Source organism: Uranotaenia lowii, chromosome 2 (genome assembly GCF_029784155.1).
Source record: "Uranotaenia lowii strain MFRU-FL chromosome 2, ASM2978415v1, whole genome shotgun sequence".
In the NCBI taxonomy this organism is placed as follows: Eukaryota; Metazoa; Arthropoda; class Insecta; order Diptera; family Culicidae; genus Uranotaenia; species Uranotaenia lowii.
The window spans coordinates 430,688,433-430,700,846 of NC_073692.1; the positions used below are offsets into that span (position 1 = coordinate 430,688,433).

The following is a 12,414-nucleotide window of genomic DNA, read 5'->3' on the forward strand; positions in this document are numbered from 1 at the left end:
ATAAAGCCGAATGGTTATTAGGCCGAATGGTCATTAGGCCGAATAGTCGTAAGGCCGAATGGTCATTAGGCCGAATGGTCATTAGGCCGAATGGTCGTAAGGCCGAATGATCGTAAGGCCGAATGGTCGCAAGGCCGAATGGTCGCAAGGCCGAATGGTCGCAAGGCCGAATGGTCGCAAGGCCGAATGGTCGCAAGGCCGTATGGTGGCAAGGCCGAATGGTCGTAAGGCCGAATGGATGCTAGGCCGAAAGGTCGTAAGGCCGAATGGCCATAAGGATGAATGATCGTCATGAATGGTTGCTAGGTCAATAAGAAATCTTTTACACATGTCCGCATGCTAGGTCGAAAGGTCGTAAGACCGAATGACTGTTAGGCCGAATGGTCGTTTGGCCGAATGGCTGTTAGGCCGAATGTTCATTAGGCCGAATGGTCAATAGGTCGAATGATCACAAGGCAATCCATTAGGCCTGATGATCATTCGGCTTGATGACTATTCGGCCTAACGACCATTCGGCCTAACTACTGATCGGCCTAACTACTGATCGGCCTAACTACTGAGCGGCCCGACATGCAAGAAAGCGATAATATGTCTTCTAGTCCTAGCATAAATTCGGTCCAACGACCATTCAGCCTAACAACCATTCAGCCTAGTGGCTATTCGGCTTAACGACCTTCTAGCATCCATTCGGTCCGACGATCATTCGGCCAAATGACCATTCGGCCTAGCGATCTTTCGGCCTAGCATCCATTCGGCCTAACGACCATTCGGCCTTGTGACCATTCGGCCTAATGACTATTCGGCCTAATGACCATTCGGCCTAATGACCATTCGGCCAAATGACCATTCGGCCGAATGACCATTCGGCTTAGTGACCTTTCGGCCGAATAACCATTCGGCCTAGTGATCATTCGGCCTAATGACCATTCGGCCTATCGTCCATTCGTCCTGATGACCATTCGGCAAAATAATATTCGGCCAAATAACCTTCGGCCTAATGTCGCATTCGGCCTATTGTCCTATTCGGCCGAACATCCGTCGGCCTTTCAACCCATTCGGCCTAGCGACCTTCGGCCTAACATCTTTCGGCCTATCGGCCTTCGGCCGAATGTCCGGCCCCCTTTTCATTCACATTAAGCTAACAAATTTTTACACCTGTGGCACTTGTGGCTTGAAAAGCGACATTTTCGTTGCAACCGGGACCGTCAACGAGGAAGTTTGCGTGGAAGAGTTTCTTCAAAAGCGTTTGCTGCCTTTCCTGAAGAAACATGACTTGTCTGTGCTGTTTCGGCCGAATTTGGCATCCTGCCATTATGGAAAAAAGGCCATGGATTGGTATGCCGCTAACAACATTCAGGTTGGGCCCAAGGATAGGAACCTTCCCAACACAACGTAACTTCGCCCAATCGAAAAATATTGGGTGATAGCTAAGGAGAACCATAAAAAGACCCAAAAAACTGTTGGCAGCGAGAGCGATCAAAGCAAACTGGCGTTCTGCGGCGAAGAAATTGGATAAGGTGACTCTACAAAATCTGATGGCAGGCGTCAAAAGAAAAGCTCGTCAATTTGGGCTAGGTCGATCGGAATCTTAACTGAGTATTTTTACCTTCTTTTTTACAAATTGAACTTCGAAAAGATAGATACTTTAATTTTTTTGAATAAACAAATTTTTTTTTTGTACCAGCCATAAACATTACACTTCTGTTCAAAACATCGGAAGCAGTTGTTGGATGATATTGTTTGAGAATTTTATTTTTGTATAATCCTCTTCTTCCTTTTTAGTTGTACAGCTTCAGCCCTTCAGCTAAGCCGTTGAGGGGCAAGGGCCAGTAACAAAGACTATATACCCTTATTGGTATCATAACGCTGAAAAATAAATATCATCTTATCAATTTAAATTCTGCAATGTGTACAGTTTTGTGATGCAACTGATGACTGCAGTCTAAAATCTTATTAACTATTCTAGCTTAATATCTCGTTATTTCATGAAAGTGGCACTGTAGCCAAAAATATTTTTATGATTTTAGGTATTATGTTTTCTTTTATTATGTTCACAATGAGTAGCATTTAGACAAGACTATACAAATCAAACCATAAATGAAAAAAAACTCAATGCATTTCTTCAGATTTGCTAAATTTCCAGTGCATAAGTTATATCTCGAAACATAATATTAAATCGTATTACAATCTAAGAACGCATAATCGTACAAGCGACAGGTTTGGCAAATGTTACAACTAGCTAGACTATTTAACCAGAAATGACTATCTCTAGAACACAAAACAAAACCATCATCGCCGAAACAAATAATTTTCACTGTGCTTGTGTCGTCGGGGTTGTGTAGTGTCGTCGGGGTTAAGTGGGGGGAAAACGAGGATGGAGGAGGTGGTTGTGGTTGAACAGTTTGGTTGTTGTTCGAAACGTTAATTTCGGATTACTTCTATTTTCAAAACAACTTTGGAACAACAACAACAACAACAACAGTTATAGTAACACCAATACAAAAAAAGCAGCAACAACAAAAAAGTCAACGCAACGCAACGGAATGCAAAACAGAACAAAAAAAAAAGAAACCAATAACCATATACACAATATGTGCGTGTTACAGAAACGGCGGTACAATATAAGGAAACTTCAAATTTGCATCATTTTCCGAATTGGTTTAGAGTGCAGATTTTACACACTTTACTGTGTTTATTTTTTCGTATAGTTTGTTTTTCTTGTTTCGAAGTGTTGTTCATTCATACAGTTTGTTTCTGCTTGTTTTTTTTTAGGTTCGGGCTCTTTGAGGTTAAGTGTTTACATAGGTTACACACTAAAACAGAAGAGCACATAATTGGTTCTCCGAGGATGCAATTTTTATCTGTACGAATTCGATGGGAAGGGCGTAGAATATTTTTTTTCTTTCAATTTCTTTAGGGGAGATGTGGATAAAATCCGATTTGTTTGTCTGTTTTATTTTTCAGGGTTATTTGTCAGTATTAAAAAAATAATCAGCTAAGAATAAATAAACAAAAACTAGTAAATATATGCACAATAAGGTTGAATTTCATCATCGAAAAAAAAAACAGCAGGGCGCGATCGAGCATAAATTTTAACAAACAAAATTTTTGAAATGCATCAGAAAGGTGGAAGAAAATTTCCAAAACAAACAAGGGGACGAATAAACAATTCAGTAACGAGAAAAAACAATCGTAAAAAATTTAAACAAAATTAGAAAAAAACTGGTATGCATTGAGGCTATACAAAAATGATGCTGAGAACCGAAAATTGTTGAAGTTGAATCGGAAGAAAAATCGTTTTTGATGGGATGACTAACGAACTAGTGATACTGTAATGATCCAAATAATCTAATATTTTGATAACTTCACTAACTAGAACACAACTCTACACCCATAACGAGGGACTTACTCTAGGAATAAATGTTGGTTGAATTGTCTATTTAAGGTGATGGATGAAGATATGAATCCAATGAGTAAGTTTTTTTTCGATAAACGAACTAATCTAACAACAACATTAAACAGTAACATCAACTATTGGATTAAACGAAACAGTCTCTCAATAATGTTCGATCTTTTTGTTGGGGTGAAATGGTTGTTTTGTGGTGAGTTTCGAGAAAAAAAAACCGGTGATGGGTTCGGGTGAATCCGAGCAGCAAAGTTTTTTTTTTGTTTATTTTCATTGCCAAACTACCAGTTCTAAAACATAAGGTGCCTTGAGAATTGCAAATTCAATTCTTACAGTATCGAAAATGAAGCAGGAAAAAGATATTTGTGTATCTTGTTTGTAACGTTTGTAAGCTCCCCAATCTCTCTAATACTGGTCATCTGGAAGACAGAAAGAAAAATTGTGAGGAGCTTGAACGGGGCGGTTTTTGTTTTTTTGATTTGGAATGAACATATGTTTCACTACAGACGAGACGCTAAATGGGACAACCTAAAATTCGAACTAAACAGGGTAATTTCGGGATTCGCCTTCCTTAAAAAGCGCTTTGCGATAACAATGACATATCATAGCATCATCTACAATGAATGAATGGAGAACTCGCAAGTGTTGCATTCGAAATTTCACAACTAACAAAGGATGGCTCGACGGGAAGGAGGTGATGTACGGAACGCGAGGAAACCAGAAAGGATGATAATCAAGTGCACAGAAAACGTATGATTAATCTTGGCATAATAATACGATCTACCACTGGATGTTTTTGTTGGACGAACCTTTGTTGGATTTCCAAGCAATTTACATTAAAAACAGATAAAACTAGCAAAGGACTCCCAGCCTTCATTCATTATTATTCTTTTCAAATAAACGTGAAATTGATTACATAAACATTTTGGTGTTAAATTCCATTCAAACGGTTTGAAAAACTTTTACGCATTTGCTCAGATATATTTAACCTATTGATTTAGTTTAGTGTATCGCTAGGAGAAGAGTAAACGCGATACTCTGTTGCGAAATTTTCGTTTTATGTTCGTATGTTATGTAAGCAAGTTCTCACTGCAATGTTATTTTGCGTGCTTGTTTGAATGACCTGTTGAAATTTGATTATTTCATCAAACCCATCTTAAGTCTAAAATGTGAACAGTAAGATTTCAGAATAAACTTGTCTGACGTCTAGTTGAAAACACTCTATCCACAGTTTATAGGCTTTCGTAATGTTGAATCGTCTTATGTAGATTAAAAATCTCAATTCCAATAGCTCACTCGAACAGATGCGTGTTCGTTATGTTGGAAAAGGATCCAACAAAAAAGTTACAGCGAAGTATCGTGTATACATTTCTTCTCGTGATGCACTGAACTTGATCGAACGGTACATTTCACCCTGTGGCGTGACTGAACCATTTGCCAAAAAATTGTACCAATAAAATGAATTTCTTCACAAGTTAAGATAAAATAAGTGACTCATGCTTCACTTGAAGATGATGAAAGCTTCAGCAATTTTTTTTTATTCAGTTAAAAATTTGCATCAGTTTTTCTTTCTTTTAAACGATACTTTTTATGCAATTTCTCGAAATAAGATGATTTTCAATCTGTAGTTTTTAGAACCTTCGTTTCATGTATAAAAGGAGCGCCTCACACCTTGAAGAGTCAGTATAAATATATCTCCCAAGTGTGGTAGAGTTAATGCGTCAAGAATCAGTTTGTATCCCAAGTGAAAATAAAGTGCTCTCAAAAACGAACAGTGTGTGATTTAAATCCAAGCTTCAAAAAATCCCTATCGGTGTCAATGAAGTTACCGGAACCTTGGACTGTCGTCGATGGTACTCTAATTGAATTTTCCTGTCAAAATTATAGCATTCCGTTTCCTGTTGCGGAACTGTCAGAAATAAATGTGTTAACTGTCAAGTAAAAGTTCACTAAATTAGTTAAGCCGAGTTTGGATGAAAAGCGTGAACAAAATACAAACGGACGCACAAATGAATTATAGCTTAGTAAATCATCGAGCTGAATTGATAGATACCTATAAAAAGGGGTCTAGCTAGATCCCATTTTTTATGATATCACCATGATCGATAAATGATGATTTTAAAACAGACATAAAAAAAGTCATCAATTAGTCTTTTGTTTTAAGCCTGATTTATCCTGATTTTTATATTCAAGGTTTCTTCAATTTGAAAGAAAAAATTGGCAACCCTTGTCATACCTACTAACTTTCACGACAATCGAATGACACGCATATGGAAAAACACGCCAGCTAGTTTCCAAGGTATAATGGCTCCTACCCCACATTCAGTGCAGAGCCAGGGGTGCCATTTGAAAAGATGGAAAATCAAATTAAATTATTCAGTTTGAAATCGTCATAACTTTTGAATAACGCATCTTAGAGGTTCGTGGTCTTCATATAAAAGGGTTTACTGGACTTTTATAATATTTTTACCAAGAAACTTATGTTGAAATAGAAAAAAAATTATTAAATGAAAAATTTAACTTTAAATTTCTCAGGCCAAGGGAGAAGGCAAATTGGAATACCTAGTGTATTTGTTTTACAAAAGTGGTGATTTCCAAAAGCTTGACGATAAGTTAATAAGGTTTACATTAACCACGAAAACGAGCGAATTTGGTTGATTACGAGATCATTTTCAAAGTGATTTTTTTTAAATTAAGTAATGAAAATCCACATCAGGGATGAAATTTAAGTTTAGTTTATTAAACCTACTAAAGTTAAGTGAACGCCGAACAAACCGTTTCCGTGGACTTTTGTGGACACCATTATTCTTTTTTTAAGTGGATATTTGGGTGTACATGTGTGTATGTCTGTGTGAGGATGTCGCCAGAATTGATAGCGAAATCTATAAACGGCTCAATCGCCGCCAAACTGAAGGTCAAATGGAAAAACCAAAAGAGCTACGCTACGCGAATACTAAATATTGAAGAATATGAAGAGAGAACGAAAAAACAAAAAATTAAATCCAGCTGCAAACGATCGAACTATCCAACAAACCAACAACGGGTGCAAAAGAAGGAGAAAAAAAATCAAATCTATGTTTAGGCAAAATGCTAAAGAGAGCACAACATAGCCAGGCATGTGGCAGGACGAAAATGAAGAAAAAAAATCGCTTTTGATGGTTTTTTTTTCTTCCTACTAGTAACTATAGGCACACTAGCACTAGGGTATAGAGTCACGAACTGGAAAAAATGTGGAAAGGGGGGATGATTTTCTATATGGGCTTTCTAGATATGAGCGCCAGAAACGATCTAGATCTCTCTACTGTATAGTTCTACGGAAATAGAAAGAGAGATGGATGGCTGGGCGGGTGAGTAAGTGAATGGGTGGTGAATGATGATGAAGTCGATTCGGACAGTAGCAGCAGCAGCAGCAGTTTCTGGCGGTGTGAGCCACAGAGGGTGGGTGGTGGTTTTTCGCGAACCAGGCGATACAATATGGGCAAATGGGAACTTTTCTAGCTTTTCCCGGCATTATTTATGCTCTTTCGGTGGTGACTCAGGCCTAAACTGAGGAGAAGCCTCGAGAGAGGGGGGGAAGGGTTTCTCGGTGGGTTTCGTTTATTTTTTCATTTCGATTTTGCTTTTATCACTTCTAACCGGAAGCAAACTCCGCGACTGGTTCGTGCTTTTTGTAGGTATTGAGTGGTGACGACGAACGCTGGCTGGCTTGGCCAATGAAAATCAAAAACAACCCAAGAACATGGCATCTCGAATCAGTTTTGGAACGTGTGCTGGAGAAACTAGAACGATTCTTTTTTTTTTCGTTGTTGGTTGAATGAGCTAAACAAATGGGCTAATCCTATCGAGGCAGTGCTATAGTCTAGAGAGTTCAGAAATTCAATGACTTTGAAAAGAACGATTCTAGATTTTTTTTTAAAGTCTACATGTGTGGTCCACAGTACTTGGTCAACTATTGAATACCTTCTATGGAACTGATTTCTACTTTTACCAGTCTAGATGGGATGGGAACATGTATAAAATAACTGAAAGTTTAAAAATCAATTTTGACTTACAAAAATCATATGCGTCAAACTTAATTTAAAGAATTAGGATATGATACGATCATTCGATTGGCATGTGAGACTAATGTTTGATTAAAAAGTTCAACACCTTGTTCAAATTAACTGTTTGAGAAAAATACAAAAAAAATGTCCTGTAACGTAGATCAACAAAAAATTAAAAAAAAAATTGGATGGTCAGTTTGACCTATAACATTTGCACATTCAAAAGTTTTTCGTTCAAAATTCTAGATTACTGAATTGTAATTTTTAATCCAACCAACAGCCGCTGATTGTTCTACACAATAACGCTTTTTCTATTTCCTATGAGAGAAATGCGATCCACAATATACCAACTAACTTGAAGACAAATTGATGATTATGTAATTTCAAATTGTTGACCTTAGAGGAACGTTTTTAAGTTGCTGTCTAAACTAAGGAGACGAATTCTAGCAACAATGTTCCGAAGTCAAGTAGGATTGAAATACTGAATATTCTTCTATTAATAAGGATTTTTAAATACCAAGAAGCATTCGTTATTTGTTTATTTGTTTATTTGTATAAAAAATCAACGGATCATATGTTGATCCAAATGATAACTTAATCCTAAATAACTTATCAAAATTAAAATCCACTCGGGTGGGTGACGAACTTGACGCGTGTCCAAGTCTATAAGGCGGCAACGATTTTCGTAGCTTGGCAGACGAAACGGATCGTACCAATTCAAGTGACGTAGGGCAAACCACAGGAAGCGCCGCTGGAAAGCCTCGATTCGTTAAGCTCCGTTCTGATAGACGGGGCACCAAACAGCAGATGCGTACTCGAGAATGGAACGAACTATGCAGCAATAAAGACTTTTAAGGCAGTACACGTCTTTGAAGTCTTTGGCCATGCGAAACAGTAATCCAAGGTTTCTAGAAGCTTTGTCAACAACATAGTTAGTGTGAGTCTTGAACTCCAGCCGTTGATCGAGGATGACTCCTAGATCGTTGATGTGTTCTACTCGGGTGATGGTTTCGCTTCCAAGGATGTACTCCGCACGAAGAGTGTGCCGCTTACGGGAAAATGATATAACCGAGCATTTGCTGCGGTTCAACGGCAGGCAGTTAATGTCGCACCAGTGAGCAAATACGGAAAATTGCTGCTGTAAAAAGTCGATATCGTCTTGGTTGTTTATGGCGTGAAAAAGTTTCAGGTCATCAGCATAAGCAAGTTTTGTGCCTTCAAGGAGCGAGAGTGCGTCATTGAAGTAGATTACGAAAATTATCGGTCCTAAATGGCTTCCTTGGGGTACTCCTGAGGGGGCAGGGAATTGCCTGGAAAAGGATTCACCAGTTCGAACGGATAATTTCCGTCCCGTTAGATAACTCCGGAACCAATCCAGTAGAGATCCACAGAATCCTAAGCGTCCGAGCTTTGCGATAGCAATATCATGGTTCACCTTGTCGAACGCAGCTGAGAGATCAGTGTAAATGGCGTCAGTTTGAGTCTTCCTGGCAAAGCAGTCTTGAACGAAAGATGTGAAGCTCAGTAAGTTGGTAGTTGTGAATCGTTTAGGCATGAATTCATGCTGGTCGTTGGAAATGTAAGGTTTGCAAAACGAGAAAACAGGATCCATAACGACCAGTTCAAAGAGTTTGGATATAGCGCATAGAGCTGATATCCCACGGTAGTTGCTAACATCTCTCTTGTCCCCTTTTTTATGGACAGGAAACATATGAGCTTCCTTCCACAGTGAGGGAAAAATTGCGTTATCCAGCGATGATTGAAAAATATATTTGATGGGAGTCAGCAAAAGTGGCATAAAACGCTTCAAAAAAGTTGCTGGTATACCGTCCGGGCCCGTTGAGGTAGAATTTTTACAAGATTATTTTCTTTATTGAGAGATGTCTTGTGACACATTGCATTAGCAAATTCTTATAGGAAACCTGCTTTGAAATATTTTGTAATGTTAATAGGATGATGATTTCAACCATGATACGACGATCTCAAGATTGAAAAAGTTCAGTGCAGTTATCATATTTTAATTATTGAGAAGGTTTTCCAATTCTTGGAGTAAAAAGACTCGATATACCATTTCGATTTAGCCCCTAGTTAAGACTACAATACTAAATTACTACATTGAGATTATTTTAAGAAAGAGAACTTAAATTTGACTGTCAGATAATTTTCAAAATACTATCGTGTGCTCAAATTGATTGTTTGTCCTATTTTTGACAATAATTTTAATAAATCTTTAAGCTAAATTGAAGCAGAATTTGGCCTTACATCCATTATGTATTATTTGTACAAGTTTCATTTTTTTCTGTTCATTTTTAAATTCATTTCATCAAAACATATTTACTACATCACTACATCATCAAAAAAAACTGCGATAATGGACCAAAATACATCTATCTGAAAACCTTTACCGAAATTGATTGTTTCATAGAAATATGAGTAGGTAGCTGGAATCCGATGTCAAATCGCATATGAACCAATCGCCAGGGGTTTTCCCTGAATTCACAATATCCCAGATTTTGGGGCTTATTCTGAGAGTCACGTAACGTGATGTGCAAAATTTCACATCATCGTGCCGACTCCAGAAACCACTCTAGGCTAGAAGTTTCAGCTCAAATGTCCTGTGATCGATTTTTGGAGATCATTCATACTAACGTTTCTTCTCTGAAACATTTCCTGGAGTCAGGATAAAGAAGTGAAATTTCGTTAGTCACGTCACTCTACTCGCAGAATAACCCCCTTTATCTCAGAAATGCTCAGTTCCTTGATTTACCCAAATTAGTTCTAAAATGGAACAAATGCATAATTCACGACGAGTAAGCCATGACTTTTTGGCGACGCACGTGTTTTTGTTTTCGTCTACCAAAAATTACCTAAATTAAAGTTAACTCGACAAAATTTAGAACTATACAGGGGTGAATGATTGAATAAGTGACTGGCGGAAGTTCCCGGAGTGGTTTGTGCTTTGTTTCAGAATGCTGAAACCTGGTTGGGGATCGGAGTGCAGAAGAAATCTAAACGACAGCCTGTCCGGACTAGAGGAAGAGTTTTCTGGTAGAAAACAACAAAGACTTGTTTGGTGAGATCGAACCTTTTCTACTATTTCAAACGTTTATATTGTATAATTTTCCTAATGCACAATGTAAAGAAACTAGTGTAAGTTATCCATATGAAGCGTTTGGTAGGGAACACCCTTTATTCCTTCCCATGTTCCAAAATCTTTTGCGTTACCACATGGTTATCCTGGCCGTGATTATCTCTGCAATGCATGTTTTATTAAACAGAGATTAGGGTACTTCTGCCCAAAATGCCCTTCCGGGTAGAACGCCAACGACTATATTTTGAAAGATTTTGAAGATTTGCGAAGTTTTTAGGAAATTCTTTTTACACAAATGTGTTCTTAAAATCAATAACTTGTAATTAAATTTAAAAAAAAAACATGATATTCAATTAAAAGTGAAAAGCAATCAAATTAAATTTTAAGCTAGCTTTTCATCACAGGATTTTACGCCAAGGTGATTGCTTAAGACATCCTCATCATTGCCTTCATTGGTTGTTCAAAAAATATATTTAAATTATCAATTGATGAAAAACTATTGTAAAATTTGTGTTTTCTGTTAAATTGAAAATTTATTAAACTTTAAATATCCAATCAAAATCACCCTCCTCTCGAGGTAAAATGTAAACAAAACAACGTGTTTTATTCTAGATATTGAAGTAGCGGAAAACTGTACACGACGCCGCACAAGAGGGATACGATGGCCCAAGCTATTATTTTTCGAAAATAGGCCAACTTATGGCTACGAAAGATGTTTTTCTTCATTTTTGTTGCGAAGAACAAGCTTTTCTATCATTTCTTAGGTGAAAATTTCTTTAAAAAAGACTTCACTTCTTAGAAACAGTAGAATAAACCGAATCTGCATGAAACTTGTAATTTTTCATGAATAATATTTAAGATTTTATGGCAAACCAGACAGCGCAGTCTAATAAAATTTCAGCTTTTCTTTTTTCCAATCGTATGCTCCTTCGGATGATTATAAATATTTTTATATTACCGTAATTTTCACAATTTTTTACTGAAAACAATCATATCAAAATGGGTACAGAATGCGTGCCAGACCACGTGTTTTATATAAATTTAGAATGATGTTAACTTTTGAGAAAAATCGAAAATCAAAGTGAAATGACATTCTCTTTATTTGCTGACTTCCAAATTACGATAAGAATGCATAATTATATCAAACTCGTCATTTTTCAAGTTTTAAAGGTGCACCAATATTTGCCGCGATATCAGCCAAGAAATTGAATTTCGTTGCCTACTTGAAGGCCTTTTACCTATAAGGATATCAAAAAGTATATTTCAAAAAGCTAAACTTTCGATACGTTTAGCAATAACCAATGAGTTTTCGTCAAAGTATTTCTGACAAGCCTTCCGGTATAATGCGTTCTGTCTACTAATTTCGGCGTTCTACCCCACGGTATGTTCTCTAACTGATTGAGTTTTCAACAAAAATATCATCACAATTGAGTTTTTATCGTTATTTTTCTCTCTAGTAAGACGTAAAATAAATCCCAAAATCCTCGTAAACGTTCAATTCGGTTCATACATAATTTTTAGCGCTGTAAATGGCGTTAGTTCTTAACTGGTGCGTTCTGTACAGTTTTCTCTACAATTTTCCATAAATACAGACCAATTATCAAAATGATGTATCGATCTTCCCCTTTGCTTAGTTCTAAATTATCAAAAGAATGCATAATAATTGTAACTTTTGATCGGGTTTGAGTGCAAAACGTGCGATGAAAATTGAATCGGTTCACTTAATTTGTCGCCAACAGCAGCAGAAAAAATTCTTTAAAACAGTGTCATTTCCCTTAGCAGGTGCATATTTCCCGGAATACCCTACACTCAGAAATAAATAAAATATCAAACAGTTATATTTTAGGTATTTTCACATATCTCCCTCTTTACGC

General features: G+C 37.2%; 1 protein-coding gene across 25 annotated transcripts in view; it reads right to left on the reverse strand.

Annotated features, from left to right (window-relative positions):
• Positions 1-12,414, reverse strand: part of LOC129745656 (plasma membrane calcium-transporting ATPase 1-like) — a 150,458-nt gene that overhangs the window by 18,445 nt on the left and 119,599 nt on the right. The window contains exon 6 of one of the 25 annotated variants that reach the window (XR_008737163.1): positions 3,740-3,825. The exons of the other annotated variants lie outside the window; for them this stretch is intronic. The gene's annotated coding sequence lies outside the window, so the exon portion shown is untranslated. The remainder of the gene's footprint in view (positions 1-3,739; positions 3,826-12,414) is intronic. 25 annotated transcript variants of the gene reach the window in all.